The 24,678-nt window shown below is 40.2% G+C and overlaps 1 long non-coding RNA gene across 1 annotated transcript in view; it reads left to right on the forward strand.

Moving 5' to 3' along the window:
• LOC147367080 (uncharacterized) overlaps window positions 1-6,888 on the forward strand; it is a 41,843-nt gene extending 34,955 nt beyond the window's left edge. Inside the window, exon 2 of the long non-coding RNA XR_015169156.1 lies at window positions 2,496-6,888. This is a non-coding gene — a long non-coding RNA (uncharacterized LOC147367080). The remainder of the gene's footprint in view (window positions 1-2,495) is intronic.
• Window positions 6,889-24,678: the final 17,790 nt, after the last annotated feature.

Raw genomic sequence — 24,678 nt, forward strand, 5'->3', positions numbered from 1 at the left:
TTTAGTTTACTTCAGTTGCTCAGTCGTGTCCAACTCTTTGCGACCCCATGAATCACAGCACGCCAGGCCTCCCTGTCCATCACCAGCTCCCGGAGTTCACTCAAACTCATGTCCATAGAGTCGGTGATGCTATCCAGCGATCTCATCCTCTGTCATCCCCTTCTCCTCCTGCCCCCAATCCCTCCCAGCATCAGGGTCTTTTCCAATGAGTCAACTCTTCATGTGGGGTGGCCAAAATATTGGAGTTTCAGCTTCAGCATCAGTCCTTCCAATGAACACCCAGGACTGATCTCCTTTAGGATGGACTGGTTGGATCTCCTTGCTGTTCAAGACACTTTCAAGAGTCTTCTCCAACACCACAGTTCCAAAGCATCAATTCTTCGGTGCTCAGCTTTCTTCACAGTCCAACTCTCGCATCCATACATGACCACTGGAAAAACCACAGCCTTGACTAATGGACCTTTGTTGGCAAAGTAATATCTCTGCTTTTCAATATATAGGTTGGTCATAACTTTCCTTCCAAGGAGTAAGCATATTTTAATTTCATGGCTGCAGTCACCATCTGCAGTGATTTTGGAGCCCCCAGAAATAAAGTCTGACACTGTTTCCACTGTTTCCGCATCTATTTCCCATGAAGTGATGGGACCAGATGCCATGATCTTCGTTTTCTGAATGTTGAACTTTAAGCCAACTTTTTCACTCTCCTCTTTCACTTTCATCAAGAGGCTTTTGAGTTCCTCTTCACTTTCTGCCATAAGGGTGCTGTCATCTGCATATCTGAGGTTATTGATATTTCTCCCAGCAAACTTGATTCCAGCTTGTGTTTCTTCTAGCCCAGTGTTTCTCATGATGTACTCTGCATATAAGTTAAATAAGCAGGGTGACAATATACAGCCTTGACGTATTCCTTTTCCTGTTTGGAACCAGTCTGTTGTTCCATGTCCAGTTCTAACTGTTGCTTCCTGACCTGCATATAGGTTTCTCAAGAGGCAGGTCAGATGCTCTGGTATTCCCATCTCTTTCAGAATTTTCCACAGTTTATTGTGATCCACACAGTCAAAGGCTTTGGCATAGTCAATAAAGCAGAAATAGATGCTTTTCTGGAACTCTCTTGCTTTTTCGATGATCCAGTGGATGTTGGCAATTTGATCTCTGGTTCCTCTGCCTTTTCTAAAACCAGCTTGAACATCTGGAAGTTCACTGTTCACGTATTGCTGAAGCCTGGCTTGGAGAATTTTGAGCATTACTTTGCTAGCATGTGAGATGAGTGCAATTGTGCAGTAGTTTGAGCATTCTTTGGCATTGCCTTTCTTTGGGATTGGAATGAAAACTGACCTTTTCCAGTCCTGTGGCCACTGCTGAGTTTTCCAAATTTGCTGGCATATTGAGTGCAGCACTTTCACAGTATCATCTTTCAGGATTTGAAAGAGCTCAACTGGAAGTCCATGACCTCCACTAGCTTTGTTCGTAGTGATGCTTTCTAAGGCCCCCTTGACTTTACATTCTAGGATGTCTGGCTCTAGGTGAGTGATCACACCATTGTGATTATCTGGGGTCATGAAGCTCTTTTTTGTACAGTTCTTATGTGTATTCTTGCCACCTCTTCTTAATATCTTCTGCTTCTGTTGGGTCCATTCCATTTCTGTCCTTTATCGAGCCCATCTTTGCATGAAATGTTCCATTGGTGTCTCTAATTTTCTTGAAGAGATCTCTAGTCTTTCCCATTCTGTTGTTTTCCTCTGTTTCTTTTCATTGATCTCTGAGGAAGGCTTTCTTATCTCTCCTTGCTATTCTTTGGAACTCCGCATTCAGATGCTTATATCTTTCCTTTTCTCCTTTGCTTTTCACTTCTCTTCTTTTCACAGCTATTTGTAAAGCCTCCTCAGACAGCCATTTTGCTTTTTTGCATTTCTTTTCCATGTGTAGCTTAAAAATACTCAAATAATATAATACTTATGTTACCCAGTTTCAATGCCACTCTTGGGCTAGGCATAATAAAGTATTTTAAAATACACAATTCACAAAATTACTAGCATCCAAGCATTCTGAAAAATCCACTACTGCCCCTATGAATTTCACTACTACCTGAAAGAAATTTTCTACCATGGGTAAAATTATGCACATGAGGGAGTTTTAGCTGGGCTGGATCAGGGGTGGAGATTTACCTATTTGTGGATAGCCATCACTCTCTGAAGTTCCTCCTTGTAACTGGACAAATGGTACCTACCATTAACTGACAATTAAAAAGCCACACTCACCAATTTGATTGGGGTTCAGGACATTCAAGGAAAAGAACTTGGGCATGACCATTACTGAGATTTAGACAAACTAGTGAATTGGAAAGGTCATGATGGAAGTCAATTTTAAAGAATAGCAGTGGCAAAAATGTACAGAAGGAATTGGTTGTACTGGAACGGACTCAGAAATGAGACCTTCAAACGGGAGCAATGAGTCAGGCTGTGGTACTGAATATACTTTGTGTTCTTTCTTTCTAGGTTGCTTAAACACTTCGCTAAGAAGAGAGCATTGTAAGAAGAAATTAAAAAATTGCAGCACCGGAAGCTCAAGTCAATTCTATTGGAAGCTGGTCTTTTTTTTTTCCAGAAGGTTCTGGATGGAACAGACTGGACTCTTTCAATAAGGGTTTTAATATGCAATTTAATTTATAATAGAATGTCCTATATGACTAGAAAATGAAAGAGAAGTAAATGCTAGAGATATTTCTTAGGACTTTTGGGTGTCAAAACACTGAAATTAGGTGTTCCAGGAGCTTGGGAATCAGAGCCTCTAGAAGTGGGGCCCACTCAGCATATTAGTAATGATGTTCCTGCACTGGGTAGAGGGTCTCCAGGCTTTAAAGGCAAGTATGGTGAAGCAAGTACCCTTGAGGGTCTTCCTTTGGTAATTATATTTTTCACTACTCTGGTGAAGGTTCTTTCTGGAACTTTTTTGGGTATCAGAAGGTGTTGGATGAGCAGTTCTTAGATGATAAATCTACTCTAGCATTCCAAATTCCCTAGATTTTATACCAGTGGAGCCTTGGCGTTTTGTCTTGGTTTAGTGTGGGCTACCAGGTTTTGGTTAATTTACCAGGCTAACTCTTACAGCCACTCAGGATGGTGCATTCAATCCAGGATCTTGGCTTCCTGCTCTTGTCCAATGTTACATTCCTCCCATCCCTTAGAACCCACTTCCTTACATGCTTCTCAGGTTTCTGTCTATATAGACTGACAGAATCTTGCAATATTTTCATGTTACTGTCATTTTCTCATGGCTTACACTGCAGCTCGGGCTGATGAGACTTGAGTCTGGTTGGAAGTCTAGAAGCAAGGAGAGGTAGTGAGGGTCTTAGGGGAATCAGCAGTCTCTTACAAGGCAAATACCTCAATGAAAGCTCTCATAGAGTTCTTGGACAAGGGGATCCTGACCTCAGAGATGAAGAGCATCTTCCTGCAAAGGATCCTCAGCAGAATTGGGGGCAGGGCACTCATGGTCTTCAGCTTCACTAGAATTTGTTCATGTGTCCCAATTCCAATTTTTACTTTTTCTTAAGGTACTAACTTTAACATAAGAAACCCTTCAGGATGGTGAATTCAATTTGCCTTGTAATTCAGTTACCAGAAAGATTTGGTTTTGTGTTTGTTTTTCAGAACTTTTGGCCCTGTGTCTATAGGAAGAAAGATAATTTGTAATGATGTCATTCAAGCATTCTGATAGCTTGGGCTGGGAATTCAAAGTCCTGAATTCATCATTTCCCCTCTAAGTTCTCGATTTTATTTAGAAGCAACAAACTGATTCCATGCTACATCTTATTTCCACTAAAATATTTTTTGACGTGGATGACTTGGTTACCCAAGCCCAGGTATCTGCAAGTGATAAGCTCTCATTCTTTTGCCACCACTTAGTACACATGCTTCAGGTGTTCTTTCAAAAACAGGATCAGGCATCTACTACGTGTCAGAGACTCTTCTGGTTTTCTGGATTTACACCATAACCAAGACAGAAACCATCCCTACTCTCATTTAGCTTAGTTCTAAGGGGACAGACAGATAGATTAAAAATAAATTTTATTAAATTTTCAAGAATTTCAGTGCTTTGTTGGAAATAAAACTGGTAAAGAGACAGATACTGACAGGAAGGAACACTTTTAGGTCTGGTGGCAATAAACACAGACATTAGCTCATATTAGTAAAAGTGTTTAAGAATAAAAATAAGTATCATCAGGGCCCCTAACTTTGGAGACAAACTGAAGTACTGAATGTACTGCTGTTTTTGACTTTTTCCCCAGCATGGTGAGTTGTTTGGGAAATGATTCAGTAGTTATTTGTAGTTCCTAAATTCTCAACAGCAGTTGCCTCCTGATATGTGTCACTATGCATTCTGAGTTGACATCTGCTATCTGAATCACCAAAATAGTGCCTTGTTTTAAAATTTATCCACCATTGGCTTATGTTTTATCTTACTCTAGGCCATGTTATCACTACATGTGACATCTCTGTATATGTGTTTGTGAAACTGGGATAAAGTTGGCAAAACTTGAGATGGAGGAAGCTCTCTATGAAACATGTTTTTGCCTTGGTAGAACAGGAGGCATAAGCACGTTGGAAATAGAGGGAAGAAGAGAGGAGAAGAAATACTGGGGAAATAGGATCTCACAAAGCAAAGTCAGATACAAGTTGGGAAGCTTAAATGCCATGCAGGCAAGAGTCTTAGGAGTTGAGACAGCTATCGACTTTTCATCATAGTTTTAGGTCCCCAGCAAATAGATTAAATCCCCTTTGGAAATAAAGCCTGTGCTTAGTGGAGAAAAATCAGTTAATGTTTATGGATGATTTTGATGACAGTACTCATGACATTCCATTTGAGGAACATATCTCAAGATGGGACTTGATTTGGCAAACTTTGACACTGATAGCAGGACATGAACGCTCTGACACTTTAGACATTGATGTATGAGGAAGAGAAATCATTGATGTGACTAAGTGATTGTGAAGTGTAGTAGATCAGTTTCTAGAGTTTTGTGGAATTAAAAATTATGCAAACAAAATCATAGTACAGATTATCCCCTATGTTGAACAATATAGATATGCATACACATAATGTTGGCTAGCTATCAGAACAACTCCTAAAAATGTTTCGTTAATGCTTGTTTTATTTAAGAGTTCAAATAAATGTTAGGTTTTTTAATTATCCTACCCATTCCTAGTCCCTCTTCCCACTGTGACCAAAAGTGCACTAGTTCCAGGAGAGCCTCAGTAGATAACAATAGCATTTTATTTTATTTTGAATGTTTCTGTCCCTGCATTTTCAGCCCATTCCAGGCCACCTGGATCCTTGCTGCTATTTCATAATAAGAGAGTCTGTTAATTGTTCAGATGTCTTTCATAAAGGGCTGGTATAGTTCAGACAAGTGAGCTGAGTCTCACCCTCTACAGCTGCTGTTCTCTTTAATTCCAAAACACTGACCCCTGGAGAAGTGGGTAGGAGAATATTCAAGCCTGGTCACCCTAGGGTTGGGCTGTATGTTGAAGAAAGGACACGAGTCTAGGAATTAGGCAACACAGGTGTCTAGAATTTGTTCTACCTTGTCTGTCTTTGGGAAACATCAGTAGGTGTGTTCCCTCATCAGATGACCTCACTGCTGCTGCTAAGTCGCTTCAGTCGTGTCCAACGGGCCCCTTCAAAAGCTCATGTCCTGCAGTTTCTCGCTGTGGTACTCAGAGGCCAAACAAATGATCTGATGGTTTTCCAACCTCCTCTCCAAAGCATCTTATAATATTAAAGCAGAGTATTTTGGTTGTCTCTCATTGGGATCTGCTGATGAAATTGGAGGAGAACATATTACTAGGTTTTAGCTCTCTTAAATGGATGTGCTACTTTTTATATCCTCTCCCTTTTTCACCTCTGTTGTTTCTGGTTTTCTGAGGTTTGGGGCTATATGTACATGGACAATAAGGCTTTGCATTTGTGAAGAAGCAAAACGGACCCACTGTGCTTTAGCAGACTTTATTCTCATTTTGTTTCATGAGGGTTTGTAAATGTTGGGAGTTTTCCAACAGAACATACTTAAGGGCACCTACTATGTGCTGCATCTGCTTTAGTTTCTAGGAATTGAAAGACATCTGCGGAGAGAGAGCCATGAGTATCCATGTATTAAAATTATTAGACCTATATTTTCCTGTATTCTTTTAGTACTAAGAATTTGATACAAACCTGCACTGTGAATGAGCTTCATTATATTTAGGAGAATAATTTCTCACTTCTTGGGGCTTTGCTACAAATTTTAACAATAAATAGCTGTTCGCAGAACTAAAAGTTTGGCAGCCCACCAATAAGATGTAAAATGAAGAAAAACCAAAGACACCTCTATCACTTTGAAGTATGTGGAGCAATTTTTCAGAAGCCAGCTTCGTTGGCAGAGCAAGTCCGTTAATAACCCTGCAGCACTCCCCTTGTTGGAATAACACAAATTAGCATTTAACCCAGGAGGAAGAACACATGAAGTTATTTAACATTTACATAAAATTATGGAGTAAACTCCAAACAGGTCGCCTCTGAAATGTATAATTACACTCAGCAGTCCTGTCAGCATACATAGAAACAATTTTATTTCCAATCATCTTCTGCTTTTATTCACTCAGGAATGTATCATTAAAATTTCCACAGAACAATGAACCTTAATAGGTGCTAATGCAATTGTGAATTGTGGTAATTGTTACCTAAATTAATCTCTGTACTTTCCATTCCTTATTGCCTTATGCGTAAGGAGTGTGAAAAAGATAATGTTGGAACTGACATTTGTATAAGTGGTGTAAAAGATTTATCTTATTTGATGAAAAATTTCAGGAGAACTTGCCATTTTTAAAAGTAGTTTACTTGAAAATATGTTACAGTTGCTGCAGTTATGGTTTATTTAATCTTTTATTGATGAAATTTGTGATGGACAAAGGCTGTTGATTCGTTTCGGTTGTCTTGGTTCATATACAGTGTCTAAGGTACCCAGATGACAACTGTGTGCCCTGTGCCTGTGTTGCCAGGGCAGGGATATACCATCCATATCCCTGTCTTTGTGGAGTCACCTTTGTGTGGCTACCTTCACTCACTGATACGAAGTACCCACAACTTGCTTGGTGTCATGAAGCCCATTCTATGGACTGAATTGTTTTCCCCTCCTCCAAGTGTATGTTGATGTTCTAACCCCCAATACCTCAGAATGTGACTAGACTTGGAGATGGAGTCTTTCAATAAGTAATGAAATTAAAATGAGGTCATTAGGGTGGGCCCTAATCCATTATGACTGGTGTCCTTAAAAGAGGAGATTAGACCCAGACACCCACGAGGGGAGACCTTGTGAAGACAGAGGGAGAAGACAGCCATCTGCAAGCCAAGAAGAGAGGCTGCAGAGGAAACCAGCCATGCTGACATCCTGACCTCAGATTTCTAGCCTCCAGAATTGTGAGAAAATAAATTTCTCACAATTGTTACTTAAGCTTCCCAGACAGTGTTATTTTGTTATGCAGCCCCAGCAAACAAATATATTCATCTAGATTGGAGTAATGAGATATAGGTCAAGTATGTTCCACTCTAAAAAAAAAAAAAAGAAATATAGTTTCTGTCCTGTTTCTGTCACTCCTGAGTTGTATTCTTCCCATTTGTCAGTTCAGTTCAGTCGCTCAGTCGTGTCTGATTCTTTGTGACCCCATAGACCACAGCACGCCGGGCCTCCTTATCCATCACCAACTCCCAAACTTTACCCAAACTCACGTCCATCGAGTTGGTGGTGCCATCCAACCATCTCATCCTCTGTCGTCCCCTTTTCCTCCTGCCCTCAATCTTTCCCAGAATCAGGATATTTTCAAATGAGTCAGCTCTTTGCATCAGGTGGCCAAAGTATTGGAGTTTCAGCTCCAACATCAGTCCCTCCAATGAACACTCAGGACTGATTTCCTTTACGATGGACTGGTTGGACCTCCTTGCAGTCCAAGGGACTCTCAAGAGTCTTCTCCAACACCACAGTTGAAAAGCATCAATTCTTCGGTGCTCAGCTTTCTTCACAGTCCAACTCTCACATCTATACATGACTACTAGTAAAACCATAGCCTTGACTAGATGGACCTTTGTTGAAAAAGTAATGTCTCTGCTTTTTAATATGCTATCTAGGTTGGTCATAACTTTTCTTCCAAGGAGTATGCTTCTTTTAATTTCATGACTGCAGGGAGTCACCATCTGCAGTGATTTTGGAGCACCAAAAAAATAGTCAACCCCTGTTTCCACTGTTTCCCCATCTATTTTCCATGAAGTGATGGGACTGGATGCCATGATCTTAGTTTTCTGAATGTTGGGCTTTAAGCCAACTTTTTCACTCTCCTCTTTCACTTTCGTAAAAGGCTCTTTAGTTCATCACTTTCTGCCAAAAGTGTGGTGTCATCTGCTTATCTGAGGTTATTGATATTTCTCCCGGCAATCTTGATTCCAGCTTGTGCTTCATCCAGCCCAGCGTTTCTCATGATATATTCTGCATATAAGTTAAATAATCAGGGTGACAATATACAGCCTTGACATACTCCTTTCCTGATTTGGAACCAGTCTGTTGTTCCATGTCCAGTTGTAACTGTTGCTTCCTGACCTGCAAACAAATTTCTCAAGAGGCAGGTCAGATGGTCTGGTATTCCCATCTCTTTCAGAATTTTCCACAGTTTATTGTGATCCACACAGTCAAAGGCTTTGACATAGTCAATAAAGCAGAAATAGATGTTTTTCTGGAACTCTCTTGCTTTTTCGATGATCCAGCAGATGTTGGCAATTTGATCTCTGGTTCCTCTGCCTTTTCTAAAAATCAGCTTGAACATCTGGAATTTTGCAGTTCACGTATTGCTGAAGCCTGGCTTGGAGAATTTTGAGCATTACTTAACTAGTGTGTGAGATGAGTGCAAATGTGCGGTAATTTGAACATTCTTTCACATTGCCTTTCTTTGGGATTGGAATGAAAACTGACCTTTTCCAGTCCTGTGGCCACTGCTGAGTTTTCCAAATTTGCTGGCATATTGAGTGCAGCACTTTCACAGCATCATCAATAGCTCAGCTGGAATTCCATCACCTCCACTAGCTTTGTTTGTAGTGATGCTTTCTAAGGCCCACTTGACTTCACATTCCAGGATGTCTGGCTCTAGGTGAGTGATCACACCATTGTGATTATCTGGGTCATGAAGATCTTTTTTGTATAGTTCTTTGTATTCTTGCCACCTCTTCTTAATATCTTCTCCTTCTGTTAGGTCCATACCATTTCTGTCCTTTATTGTGCCCATCTTTGCTGGGATCTAAATTTTGTGTGTTTGTTTCTTTCACACTGCCCAGTATCACATCCTTTTCTTCTGCCAACAGCACCTGGTGTTTCCTTCATACACAGTGTGTATGAAGCCGGTCTAATGCCTGAGCTCTAGATGTGGGCATGTTATGAAGGTCTGGATTTTCCGAGTGGCACTAATGGTCAGAATCTGTCTGCTGATGCAGGAGATGCAAGAGGCGCAGCTTTGATCCCTGAGTCAGAAAGATCCCCTGGAGTAGGAAATGGCACCCCACTCCAGTATTCTTGCCTGGAAAATTCCATAGGCAGAGGTCTTGCCAATCAGTATGATCCATGTCCTCTGCCTGTGATGATGGGCTCAAGTATGGACATAGGATGGAGACCTGGACGAAGAGATTTGATTTCAGGACTTAATTTGTAAGTATTGAGCAATTATGTTTGTTGAAGCTTCTGGGATATGGGAGGTTGAGTGCCTGGGGCTTGCTATAGCTCTGGTAAGCCACAGTGAAGGGCCAGGCTGAGAAGGATGCTAACATGTAGGGAGCCAAACCACAAGACAGAGAGAGAACTAGTACTAAGGGTCTTTCATGAGCCTGATCCAGGATTGCCTGAAGCGAATGATTCCTGAGACACTGTCATTTTATTAATAAGCCATTAAGTCCCTCTACTCTTTCTTCTGTCTTACAGCAGCCTGACTTGCATTTTGGTCTTTGCTACCAAGAGCCATGAGTAATGTCATGGCTTAATGCTTTATCTTCCTCTGCAAAAATGAGTCCACTCTTTTAATGGAAATTTTTTTTCTCCCCCCAATTTAACTGTTACACAGAACACTGATACTTCTCTGGGATGTATGTGGAAGGAGGCAGGGGCAAGGGTGGGAAATAAAATCTCAGCCATTTGACATCCTGTTGATCCCCTGCCTCTGTGTAGAAACCTTTGGGTTAGGTGATCCAGATTCTTGCCAGTACTTAGAATCATCAGATCTTATATGCTGGGGAATACCTTTAGGTCTGAGTGTGTAGGAACTCTGGGGGCAGAGTGGAGAGCAGGGTCAGGGGAAAATGCACTAATAGTCAGGGAAAGAAAACTCTGTCAGAGGTCACAGACAGACATTTGTCCTCCAAGGGCTGTGAAGCTGCTGCATGGCCAGAGATGAGACTGCTTGTAACGTGCTTTACCACTGGGTAGTTCTTGAGATTTTGTTCTCCACGGTTGGCAGGACTCCAGGCTGTCACATACAAGGTGAAGAATCGACTTTAGAATGCTTATGGACAGAAGGGTACTTGGTCTGAGAATTATAAGATAATGTAAAAAGTAATATCACTGGTGCCACCAGAGAATTGCCCAGATTGGTGAAAAGCCCACCAGGTTAAAGTGGAATGCATCATAATCAGTGATATTTTATTATATTTGTTGTTTTGTCACTAAGTTATGTCCAATTCTTTTTCAACTCCATGGTCTGTAGCCCACCAGGCCCCTTTGTCAATCGCATTTTCCAGGCAAGAATACTGAAGTGGGTTGCCATTTCCTTCTCTAGAGGATCTTCCTGACCCAGGGAATGAACCCATGTCTCCTGCATTGGCAGGTGGATTCTTTACCACTGAGCCACCAGGGAAGCCCATTTTATTTTACAGAAAATGCTATTGAGCCAAGTCTTGGATGAGCGTTGCCATTTTAATAGTCTTTAAGACAGCACTTGTTAACCATAACTGAAGAAGACTTTGAGAAGCATATATAGAGTTTGTGATCAGTTTTGTGGGTTCTGTCCTCTCAAAGTCCATTTCCCTTCTGGACCTCAAGAAAAGGGGTCCTATTGTCGACAGATATGCTAAATCCATGTTTGCTGATTTGTTTTTTGAGCTATTTGGATTTTCTGAATACAGATTCTTTAATTTGTAATTGACAAATACTGCTAATTCATTTCTTCAACTACTTTTAATTTTTTCTTTTATCTTGGGGGTTGCTTTTATTCACCTCTGCATGCAATCTAAAGGAGTTCCTTATTTATCCAAAAAGAATCTTTGTGGGGGGCGGGGTGGTGGGGAAGCGACAGTACATGCTGTGTACCAGGAACTGTGGTAGAAGCTGATAATATAATGAGAGTAAAGACAGAAGGGTCAAATCCCCTTGGAATTGATGGTGGGAGAACACAGTCCTCAGGTCATATTAAATAAGCAAAATCTAATCATGTCAATTCTATGTCTGGAGTGAGGGCACTAGCTTTGTGAGGCCCAGAGCTGCCAGGGACTAGAGTTTAGAGGGGACTCTGGAATCTGAGGGTGTATAAAGGCTGCCCCTTCAGCTGTCATAGCTTTGGTAAAATGCTGTGGGCATCACAGGGAGGGAGACAGGAGGATGGAGGATGGTTAAGAGTGGCCCATTCTTTTACCAAATAACTATACTAGTGTCAGAACTAGGTTGAGGCAAGTGAAGAAACTTGGTCTTGGAAAATTTATGAAGGTGGCAAAAAATCCCTGGGAAATCAGGATTCAACAGAACTAGGGTTAGGATGAGGGGGGAAAGTGAGCCATGGTTGGGATCTTTATTTAAATTTTGGTGTTTTCTTCATCATGGACATTTGGATACTTGGCTCATCATGGATAAATTAATATTGTGGCAACACATTTTTCAAAATTTTATTGAAGTATAGTTGACTTACAATGTTATATAGTTTCTGGTGTACAGCAAGCAATTGAATATATATATATATATATATTATTTTCCATTATGATTTATTACAGAATATTGAATATAGTTCCTTCTGCTATACAGTAGGACCTAGTTGTTTATCCATTCTATATGTAATAGTTTGAATCTGCTAATCCCAAACTCCCAATCCTTCCCTCTTCCATGGCAACCACAGGTCTTTTCTCTATGTCTGTGAGTCTATTCACAGATAGATAGAACATTCTGTAGTTATGTAGAACTATATGTAGAATGTAGAACATTCATGTCATATTTTAGATTCCACATATAAGGGATATCTTATGGTATTTGTCTTTATCTTTTAACTTACTTAGCTTAGTATGATAATCTGTAGTTCCATCCATGTTGCTGCATATGAGCTTTTTATGGCTGAATAATATTCCATTGTATATGTTTACCACATCTTGATCCTTTCATCTATCATTGGACATTTAGGTGATTTCTATGTCTTGGCTATTGTAAGTAGTACTTCTGTGACCGTAGGGGTGCATGTATCTTTTCAAATTATAGTTTTATCTGGATATGTGTCCAGGAGTGAGATTGCTGGATAATATGATAACCCTATTTTTAGTTTTTATAGGAACCTCTACATTGTTTTCCATAGTGGCTACACCAATTTACAGTCCCACTAACAGTGTAAGAGGGTTTCCTTTTCTCCACACCATCTCCAATGTTTATTATTTGTGAACTTTTTAATGATGGCTATTCTGAGCCATGTAAGCTGTTACCTTATTGAAGTTTTGATCTGCATTTTTCTAATAATTAGTAGTGATGAGTATTTTCATGTGCACATTGGCCATCTGTATGTCTCTTTGTAGAAATCTCTGTTTGGTCTTCTTATTTTTTGATTGGGTTGTTTGTTTTTTATTTTGTTACTGTTGTTTGCTTATATAGTTTGGAAATTAAGCCCTTGTTGGTTGCATCATTTGCAAATATTTTCTCCCATTCTGTAGGTTGTCTTTTCATTTTGTTTATGGTTTCCTTTGCTGTGCAAAAGCTTATAAGTTTGATTAGGTTCCATTAGTTTATGTTTTCTTTTATTTCTGTTGCCTTAGGAAACTGTCCTAGGAAAGTATTGGTAAAATTTATGTCAGAGAATGCTTTGTCTATGTTCTCTTTTAGGACTTTCATGGTGTCATGTCTTATATTTAAGTTTTAAGCCATTTTGAGTTTATTTTTGTGGATGGTGTGTTCTGATTTCATTGATGTATGTGTGACTGTCCAAATTTTCCAAGTCACTTGCTGGAAAGACTCTCTTTTTCCCATTGTATACTTTTCCCCCCTTTGTGGAAGATTAATTGACCATAGCTGTGTGACCATAACTCTGTTCCTTAATCCATATGTCTGTTTTTATGCCAATACCATGCTCTTTTAATTACTGTAGCTTTGTAGTATTGTCTGAAGTCTGGCTAAATTAAAATTTATATTTGAAAAAATACTGCACTAAAAATGTTACTTTCTTGATTGCTAAGATTTTGAAAGTTCCCTTAAATTTTGTGTCTGAAGTGACACAAAATTTTCACTTTTCTCATCCTGGTCCTAGCCTTGTCTCACAGTGTAGTTATAAGTCACAGCACTTTATTAAGAAATGTTTGCCATGTATCATTTAGTTTATATAAGATATGCATCCTTTTGATAAATATTTCTGTTCAGTTCAGTCAGTCAATCATGTCCGACTCTTTGCAACCCCATGGACTGCAGCGTGCCTGGCCTCCCTGTCCATCACTAACTCCCAGAGTTTACCCAAACTCATGTCCATTGAGTCAGTGATGCCATCCAGCCATCTCATCCTCTGTCATCCCCTTCTCCTCCCGCCTTCAATCTTTCCCAGCATCAGGGTCTTTTCAATTGAGTCAGCTCTTCGCATCAGGTGGCCAAAGTATTGAAGTTTCAGCTTCAACATAACTCCTTCCAATGAATACTCAGGACTGGTCTCCTTTAGGATGGACTGGTTGGACCTCCTTGCAGTCTAAGGGACTCTCAAGAGTCTTCTCCAACACCACAGTTCAAAAGCATCAATTCTTTGGCACTCAGCTTTCTTTATAGTCCAACTCTCACATCCATACATGACTACTGGAAAAACCATAGCCTTAACTAGTCAGGCCTTTGTTGGCAAAGTAATGTCTCTGCTTTTTAATATGCTATCGAGGTTGGCCATAACTTTCCTTCCAAGGAGTGTCTTTTAATTTCATGGCTGTAATCACCATCTGCAGTGATTTTGGAGCCCCCCAAAAATAAAGTCAGCCACTGTTTCCACTATTTCCCAATCTATTTGCCATGAAGTGATGGGACCAGATGCCATGATCTTCGTTTTCTGAATGTTGAGCTTTAAGCCAACCTTTTCACTTTCATCAAGAGGCTCTTGAGTTCTTCACTTTCTGCCATAAGAGTGGTGTTATCTGCATATCTGAGGTTATTGATATTTCTCCTAGCAATCTTGATTCCAGCTTGTGCATCATCCAGCCTAACATTTCTCATGATCTATTCTGCATATAAGTTAAATAAGCAGGGTGACAATATACAGCCTTGACGTACTCCTTTCCTATTTGGAACCAGCCTGTTGTTCAGTGTCCAGTTCTAACTGTTGCTTCCTGACCTGCATACAGATTTCTCAACTTAGAGTGATACATACATATAATTTTTGGATATATATAATTAACTTGACCTCTTGGGATCCTCAAAAAGTGTAAAGTCAGTATAATTTTGAGTCAGTAGATTTGAGACACATAGAGCATACATGGCCATGCATTGTTTTTTGACTCAACACCTCTTGTCTGGGAAATCTGCTACACTGTAGACATCTGGCTCTCGGGTTTAGTAGTTGTCTCAGTCTGCATTGGGTGGCCACAAGGCACAGGTAAAGAAGACACTAGCTGTGTTCCTGGTGGGGTGGCCTTGCCTGAACAGCACCGTGCTATTCCCATTTGCCCGTCCTCTGTGCAGGCCGTCACCCTCTGGCTTTATGTTGTTTGCATCTCCTCTTATGGCTCCAGTCCCACCTCTCTGTTTTCTTCTCTCCCTAATGTACTTGTCCCCTGATCTCCTCAGTGCCAGACTTTGCTTTGGGTTCCACCCCTGACTCCTCTGTACAGATAGATAATATATATGCCATATATCTGTTTCCCTCACAATTTCTCCACTATCTGGAACAATTTCTAGAAGCTTAATTAACTTATAATATGTGGTCGATTTGGATGGCAAAACCCATCTTTCTTCCCCGTGACTCAAACCTCCTGGGCTTTCCTCATAAAACACCCATGTCCTATTTGCTACCCACGCCCAGTTGCCGTTCATTTGTGTTGACAGTTTCATTGTTTCCTGCTGACCCCTGTCCATCCACAATTACTGTGGTATGTAGCAACCTATTTATTTCAGAGTTAAATGTGTAGAATAAAATTGAAACCAGAAAGTTTCACATGCTAGGGAGAAAAATCCCAGTTTTAAAAATATATCCTATATTCATATGTGTATAAATCCTACTGTAATGTACTTCACTAAATTAGTGAGTAGGTCTCTTAAACATGTCCAGATAACAGTTGGTAATCCTTGGCTTTTTAGATCTCCCACGTTTTTAAAATTATGCATATGAATAAACAAACATCTAATGCAAATTTTTTATACAAGTGAAAATTAACCATAAAAGGATACACTGCAGCATTACTAGATACATGCATTAAAGCATTGACTATAAATGAAGATGATTCACTCTTTCAAAATATCCTGCATTTCAACATTAAATGAATTAACAGCTTTAGGAAACAAAAAGTTTAATCTGTTTCCATGTTGATATGTTAGTGATGGTGTCTTATATAATGTAAATATCCAGTTACAGGGGATTGGTTAAACACATTTTGATTCATCTTTATAATGGAGAACTATTCTATTTTTACAACTGATATTGTAGAGAAGCATATTTAATTACTCAGTACCATGTCCATTAAAATAAAGCAAGTTACATAAGAGGATAGTCTCTTTTTTGTAACTTTTTAATTTTTATATTTATGAAACTCATGTGACCAAATCATAATTTGGGAGTCAAAATAATGAAAGGAAAACAGTTGGATATGTAGCAGTATGGAGTAGGAGTGAGGAGACCAAGGTCTTTCTTTTAGTCATTGCTGCTTATTGCAGAACAAACTTGGGCAAGACATGTACCAAGTTGATGAAATGAATTACTTCTACCCAGTAACCACTAAAGCTGATTTAAGTCAGATCACACAGCTATACACTTATATTTAAGGAAATAATTTATCTTTGATTGCATTTCTGTTATGAATTTAAATAGCAGGGGACAGCCGTTTGCTTTTGAAAGTTGAATGGCCAGCACAGAGATGCAGAAAGGAAAAAATGTACAGTGTGCTCTGTAAGAGGCCGAGAAGTTTGGTATTTTTTTTTTTCAGATACAAATAGTTAATCCTCTGTGTGGATATGTAATCTTTAGACTAGAGATAAGCTACATGTTTTATTAATTTCCATATTCATCTTATAGTTCCATGGGATTCATATCTTTTGAGAGCATGAACTAGGAATAAAAATATATCTATTTGTAGAAGCATGCCTTGGACAGTTTAGGTTGGTATTAATTGATACATATTGTGAGTCAGATTGCCTAGGACTTTATGCTGAGTTTCTTCAGAGAAGTAAAGGAAGGCAAAAATAACACTTCTCTGGTGCTTTGGGATCTTTAGTAAGAATCTGTGTGAGAAGCACAAAGTACCGCTTTCATTTGGCAATTGGGGTTTTAAGGCATATTGAAGCAGACACTTGAGTGCTCCAAATGACGAGATAATCCAGATAAACTTTACGTGTCTTGCAGCTTTTGAAGTTTCTAAAGCCAAAGAGAGTGAAAGGATAAAAGACAAACCAAGTTCCTAAGTTAGTTCATATCATACACTTAGTGTGTCTGATTCCTATGACTCCCTGCTGCCAGCAACAAATACTCCAGCCAAGCACCTCCAGTCAGCCTGTCTCCATGTGGACAGCTCTGTCACACATATGTGCTACAGATTACAAAAGCGAGACTATCTTCTTATGTAACTTGCTTCCTTTAATGAATATAGCACTGAGTAATTAAATATGCTGCTCTACAATATCAGTTGTAAAAGCAGAATAGTTCTCCGTTATATAGACGAATCAAAATGTGTTCTACCAATCCGCTACAGTTGGATAGTTACATTATATGAGATGCCACCACTGGTATATCAACATAGAAACAGATTTAACCTTTTAAGTTTCCTAAAGAAGTAAATAAGCATGAAACCTGTGGAAGACCCAAGTGGATAAAGCAAAGTGCTGTGAGGTGATAAATGGTGAGTCAGAGGCCTTGGGCTCTACAGATTTTGGGAGCTGACTGTATGTTTAGCTAATAATCCATGTGAAGCCATTGTGGGTGTGCATGCGTGTGAAGTTGCTTTAGTCATGTCCAACTCTTAGCTATTGAAGTCATTGGGTAAACTGTATCAAATGTATAAAGTTTGACACATTTAGCCTAAAGAAATGACTATCTTTCTACATAGACTTATTAATTCTTTCCAGCTAAAGATACTAGCATTTAATCATTAGTTAAGGTTTTTATTTTTGAGTATACCTTTCTTAGAAAGACTTCCCTGGTGGCTCAGATGGTAAAGCATCTGTCTACAATGCGGGAGAGCTGGGTTCCATCCCTGGGTCGGGAAGATCCCCTGGAGAAGGAAAAGGCAAGCCACTCCAGTACTATTGCCTAGAAAATCCCATAGACAGAGGAGCCTGGTAGGCTACAGTCCATGGGGTTGCAGAGTCGGACACGACTGAGCAACTTCATTTTCACTTTCCTTTTTCTTAGAAGAGCCTTAATATAGACTTGTAGCTACAGTGAAGTTTAAGAAGTGGACAGCAGCTTTATAATCAAATGAATACATTTAGAGTTACTAAGTCTGATGGCTTGTACAGTGTCAGTGTAACTGAGTGGAACTACATTTCCCAGAATACTCTTTCCTGTTTGATTTCCCATTCAAGTTGACCACTAGACAATTTCACATAAGATTTGGAGGACCGAAATGAAGCCAAAGCCATTTTGTTATTTTTGGAAGGGCACCCAGACGTGGCGGCAGCTCACATACATTGTCACTGGTCTGCCAGCTCACCTTGCTGCTGTCAGATGGCACCCACCCCCCCACCCCGCCCCCTACTCCTGCTCCCAGCTCCCACAAGATCTGCTCTTTATATCCTAGGCTACAAATACATGCTTCTCCGAGATTAGAGCATGGCTTTTCCTTTAGCTCATCCAAGGTACCAGGTTGGAGGTGGTGAAAAGCAGATGTGAGTTTCATTTCATCTGTCTTCTCATCTTCATTCAGGTTCTTTTTTGGCTGATCTTGATTAATTGCACAGACTGCTTCCCCAGCTTCCATGATTACATACAATCTACCCACTAGAAGAGGAACTAAAAAGCCTCTCGATGAAAGTGAAAGTGGAGAGTGAAAAAGTTGGCTTAAAGCTCAACATTCAGAAAATGAAGATCATGGCATCTGGTCCCATCACTTCATGGGAAGTAGATGGGGAAACAGTGGAAACAGTGTCAGACTTTATTTTTTTTGGGCTCCAAAATCACTGCAGATGGTGACTGCCATGAAATTAAAAGACGCTTACTCCTTGGAAGAAAAGTTATGACCAACCTAGATAGCATATTGAAAAGCAGAGACATTACTTTGCCAACAAAGGTCCGTCTAGTCAAGGTTATGGTTTTTGCAGTGGTCATGTATGGATGTGAGAGTTGGACTGTGAAGAAAGCTGAGTGCTGAAGAATTGATGCTTTTGAACTGTGGTGTTGGAGAAGACTCTTGAGAGTCCCTTGGACTGCAAGGAGATCCAACCAGTCCATCCTTAAGGAGATCAGCCCTGGGGATTTCTTTGGAAGGAATGATGCTGAAGCTGAAACTCCAGTACTTTGGCCACCTCATGCGAAGAGTTGACTCATTGGAAAAGACTCTGATGCTGGGAGGGATTGGGGGCAGGAGGAGAAGGGGACGACAGAGGATGAGATGGCTGGATGGCATCACTGACTCAATGGACTTGAGTCTGAGTGAACTCCGGGAGTTGGTGATGGACAGGGAGGCCTAGCATGCTATGATTCACGGGGTCACAAAGAGTCAGACACGACTGAGCGACTGAACTGAACTGAACTGAACCACTATACTATAATACATCTCTATTGGAGACCACTCATAGCAGTTCTACTGCTCTTTAATCAAATGCTGGCTGCTATAATAAAAAAATGTACACACACACATTGAACCTGAAAAAAAGCTTCAGGAAGAGGCACATGGTAGCAAGGTCTCAGCAACTGAAAGAATGGATTGAGGGTGGAGATTGAAGGAAACTTTAGTGAAGGAGCCAATATGCAAGATGTGTGAGATGTATGAAAAAATAAATGATGTGACTATCTCAGGAATCTTGATGGGGAATGACTTAGGGACCTGGGGTCATGAAGCACAACTCCAGACACAAGGCTCTGACTGTTTAACAGAGTGAGAGCTCTATGTTTGTGCGGTTAGTGGTCAAAAGTTGATGAACTCAGGGTTCATAGAATACACTGAATATGCATATAAGAAAATTTAGGAAGGACAGAAAACTTATGGAACAGTGTAGTGGCCATTGGGTTATTTTGCCTGCTTAGTAAATGTGCCCTAGTCTTTCAGGGCTATAGAGCATGTGGCATCTCCCTGTGAATGTACAACAGATGCTCCCTTCAGACAGGTGATCCAGTCTGGAGGACCTGCAACTGGGACACATCCCACCTTTATCCTTCATTTCACCGCTCAGCTTGTGCCTTTGTGCTCTGATATTGTACAGCTGTCTGTGTACTTTCCTTACACTCTTTCTTCATGGTGTTCAAGTGGATGGACTCCAGCTTGCCCCAGATATGGGATGGACAGTCAACCAACTCCTGGCTACATTCCCCCAACTGATAATCTCAATGGAAAGAGACTCTTATTTTTTCCCAATGAATAGCATCTTATTGGCCTGACTTTGAGGAACATGCTTACCCTGGCACCTGTCCCTCTGGCCAGCAGTTTGATCTCATTTTTAGGCATTTGTTATGGCCTGAATTGTCTCCTCTTTCTACAAATTCTTATATTGAAGTCCTAAATCCCCTAGTACCTCAGAATGTGGGTGCATTTTGAGATAAGTTCTTTAAGGATGTAATTAAGGTAAAATGAGGTCTTATGGGTGGACTCTTATCCAGTCTGACTGATGGGCTTATAAGAAGGCATTAGAATGCAGACATGCACAGCGGGACAGGAGAAGACAGTCATCTGCAGACCAAGCAAAGAGGCCTCAAAAGAAACCAACTTTGCTGACACCTTGATCTTGGACTCCTAGCCTCCAGAATTATGATAAAATAAATTTCTGTGGCACTTTGTTATAACAACCCGGGGAAACCTATAGAACATTGTTCTTATTAAATGACTCAACTTTTTATAAAATGATACCAAATTAATCTCTGTTGTCTGCTTAGCTGTATGTCTGTGTTTAACAAGTGACATAAGATAGCCCCACAATGATCACCCTCTTGAACGTGGGTCTCATCCACCATTTAGGAAAAATTTAGCTGAAATTAAAGTTAAGAAGGCCTGTAAGGCCTTCATTTTATCAGTTTCATAGATATTCTAAAGTGTACCTCTGGACAAGCTTCATCATTTGATAAGCTGGGTCCTCTGCTCTATAATGTTGGTTTGGCCCTAGATTGTGCTTTTGGCTGGGATGTCATCAACATAGAGCAAAGAATATTCTAGAAGAGCCTCAAGAAGTACATTTGTCTGCCTACTGAAAGTTTGCTACTGAAAACATTGCATGAGGTTTTTCGCTAGGAGGACCCTAGGGAGAAATTTGTAACTAATTTAAGCACCAAAATATCTGCTCTCCTCATGATCAGTTAATCCAGATTAATTTAGTTTTAATTTCTGCAGCATGGCTAGACAGTTGGGTAATAGTTCTTAAACTCAATGTGCAAAAGAATCACCCGAGGAACTAATTTTGAAATTCTTCTTTAGAGTGAGTAGGGAAATGTGACAATGTCTGATTTAAAATAAAGTTTGCCCTGATCAAAAGACTTTAAACAGTGCCTTTATGTACTTTTCCACTCATTAGATAAAATTGCTTAGGTCCCATATCCCTTTATTTCCTTCCTAGGATGGTACCTGGGTATGTGAAGAAGCTTAGGTGTCTCAAGGGGCTTCCCGGGTGGCACAGATGGTAAAGAATCTGCCTGCAATGAAGGAGAGTATGACTTGATCCCTGGAGAAGGGAATGGCTACCTACTCTGGTATTCTTGCCTGGAGTATTTAATGGGCAGAGGAGCCTGATGGGGTTGCAAAGAGCTGGACACAACTGAATGACTAACAGATCTCACAAGGTCTCCATAGTAGTGAGTGGGTAGAGGGGACTCTCCTTTTTTTTTCTTTTTCGGCTATGCCGTGAGATCTTAGTTCCCTTGCGAGGGATTGAACCTGTGCCCCATGCAGTGCAAGTGTGGAGTCTTAACCTCTGGACTGCCAGGAAAGTCCCTCCTGGATCTTGAATTTTCAGAGATCTTTGAACCCTTGTTCTCTCTCTCCTTTGCTTTCCATCTAGCCCTCTGACCAGGCCATCCAGCTCCGCCTTCTATGGTGCTTTGTCTTACACAGCACAGCAGACCCTACATCAGGCTGGCTGGTTCTCACCTCAGATGCCTATGCATCATATGTCTTGAAGGAGGCTCAGAAGTGCTAATCCAGATGACTCTGTCTAACAACATGGCCTGCTTTTCTCATTATGCTGAGTGGCTGTATGTTGGTGTGGGGTCCTCTGCATTATCATCTCTTTCTTGAATCCCAAAGGAAGAAAATTGGGAACAAAGGTTCCCTTCTTGTTGAGGTTTCATCCCGTATATGACATAAGTAACTCTCTGTAGGCAAAAATCTGAGAAGGGCACAGAGATCAGAAGACGTAAGATGGAACACTCAAATCTCCTTTTTGTTTCTCTTCTGCTCCCTATAATTCCCAAGCCGGAAATGGGGAGGTTTTTGTTTTTCTTTATGTACATTTTGACCTCTTTCTACAATTGAGCAAGAGATTTCCTGCCATTGCATTCAAAGGTAGAAATGGAATTTTCTCAACACTAAGAAGGACTCAATAGGCCTGGTCTTCCAGGATCAGTTGATAAACCAAAGAAGGAAATAAGAGCATTTGGAAAATCCTTTCTTTTTAAAAAATGCATGGCTCTAAGCTTATTGACTTTCTGCTAAATCCTATTTTGTATGTCAGGTGCTGAATATTACATCAGTCTTTATTTTTGTTTTTCTCTCAACACATTTCCCCAAGTAGATGGATGCTCTAGGACATGTACTTGGAAATGCAAAACAAATAAAGCACATTAATAATTTAAAAACTGTCTCCAATATGTACTGCTAGATTATAAATGATAATAAAAGATAGATATCAGAAAATAAGGGGAAAGGGGTCTTAAAGGAGAGATGGAAAAGTAAACAGTAAACTCCTAGTGCTCACTGGTTTCTTTGGTCCTAAAGGCATAGATTCTGAGAAAAAAAAAATAGTACCTGGGCTATATTTTGGGTGCCCCTAATTTGGGGCATCTGTTGGTAGACATAAATTACTTTGAAAATTAGATGTAGATTATGCTGTGAGCTGGCTGTCTTTGATCTGATTCATGAGTTGAGTTCAAATGCTTCTAAGAGTATTAGTTATCCAAATAATCTACATTTTCTTTGCTTCAAATTTTTTCCTTCAGTTTTACAAAGTATGATAAAAACTATTCTCATGTATTTCTTGCTGACCTCAAAGGAATGTGGTGGGAGAAAAAAACACTGAAGAAGAATAGAGTTCCATTTAGAAGGTTAAGATATTAAACTGATGATATCATTCATTTTTATATATCAAGAATGGAAAGCTTTCCTTTTCTGCATCCTTAATAATGGAATCCTTGCAAGCTGGAGTCTTTGAAAAGTGGTATATTTTCTTATCTTATTTCACATTTCCTGACTTCTTGTTTTGATTGGGATTGAGATATAAGAAGAACTTGGAAATGCAGTTATTAGGCAGGACAGTAGGAGAGTCCTGGCATATGATATCAAATGACAGATGATTGCATATGGTGGCCAAACCTCAGAAAGAAAAAGTTGAGCCATTTATAGTTAGAGTATTGGGAAAGATTTTAGAACATAATGATTCATTACAGGCTTTATTATTTAGGCTTCTTTTGTGATCACTGACCTAGAGCCAGACATCCTGGAATGTGAAGTCAAGTGGGCCTTAGAAAGCATCACTACAAACAAAGCTAGTGGAGGTGATGGAATTCCAGTTGAGCTATTCCAAATCCTGAAAGATGATGCTGTGAAAGTGCTGCACTCAATATGCCAGCAAATTTGGAAAACTCAGCAGTGGCCACAGGACTGGAAAAGGTCAGTTTTCATTCCAATCCCAAAGAAAGGCAATGCCAAAGAATGCTCAAACTACCACACAATTGCACTCATCTCAAATGCTAGTAAAGTAATGCTCAAAATTCTCCAAGCCAGGCTTCAGCAATATGTGAACCGTGAACTTCCACATGTTGAAGCTGGTTTTAGAAAAGGCAGAGGAACCAGAGATCAAATTGCCAACATCCACTGGATCATGGAAAAAGGAAAAGAGTTCCAGAAAAACATCTATTTCTGCTTTATTGACTATGCCAAAGCCTTTGACTGTGTGGATCACAATCAACTGTGGAAAATTCTGAAAGAGATGGGAATACCCTACCACCTGATCTGCCTGTTGAGAAATTTGTATGCAGGTCAGGAAGCAACAGTTAGAACTGGACATGGAACAACAGACTGGTTCCAAATAGGAAAAGGAGTTCGTCAAGGCTGTATATTGTCACCCTGTTTATTTAACTTATATGCAGAGTACATCATAAGAAACACTGGACTGGAAGAAACACAAGCTGGAATCAAGATTTCTGGGAGAAATATCAATAACCTCAGATATGCAGATGATACCACCTTTATGGCAGAAAGTGAAGAGGAACTCAAAAGCCTCTTGATGAAAGTGAAAGTGGAGAGTGAAAAAGTTGGCTTAAAGCTCAACATTCAGAAAACGAAGATCATGGCATCCGGTCCCACCACTTCATGGGAAATAGATGGGGAAACAGTGGAAACAGTGTAAGACTTTATTTTTCTGGGCTCCAAAATCACTACAGATGGTGACTGCAGCCATGAAATTAAAAGACACTTACTTCTTGGAAGGAAAGTTATGACCAACCTAGATAGCATATTCAAAAGCAGAGACATTACTTTGCCAACAAAGGTTCTTCTGGTCAAGGCTCTGGTTTTCCCTGTGGTCACGTATGGATGTGAGAGTTGGACTGTGAAGAAGGCTGAGCGCCGAAGAATTGATGCTTTTGAACTGTGGTGTTGGAGAAGACTCTTGAGAGTCCCTTGAACTGCAAGGAGATCCAACCAGTCCATTCTAAAGGAGATCAGCCCTGGGTGTTCTTTGGAAGGAATGATGCTAAAGCTGAAACTCCAGTACTTTGGCCACCTCATGCGAAGAGTTGACTCATTGGAAAAGACTCTGATGCTGGGAAGGATTGGGGGCAGGAGGAGAAGGGGATGACAGAGGATGAGATGGCTGGATGGCATCACTGACTTGATGGA

This window comes from Bos grunniens, chromosome 8 (assembly GCF_055505025.1).
Source record: "Bos grunniens cultivar Pamir isolate PY7600 chromosome 8, Bosgru_T2T1.0, whole genome shotgun sequence".
NCBI classification, from domain to species: domain Eukaryota; kingdom Metazoa; phylum Chordata; class Mammalia; order Artiodactyla; family Bovidae; genus Bos; species Bos grunniens.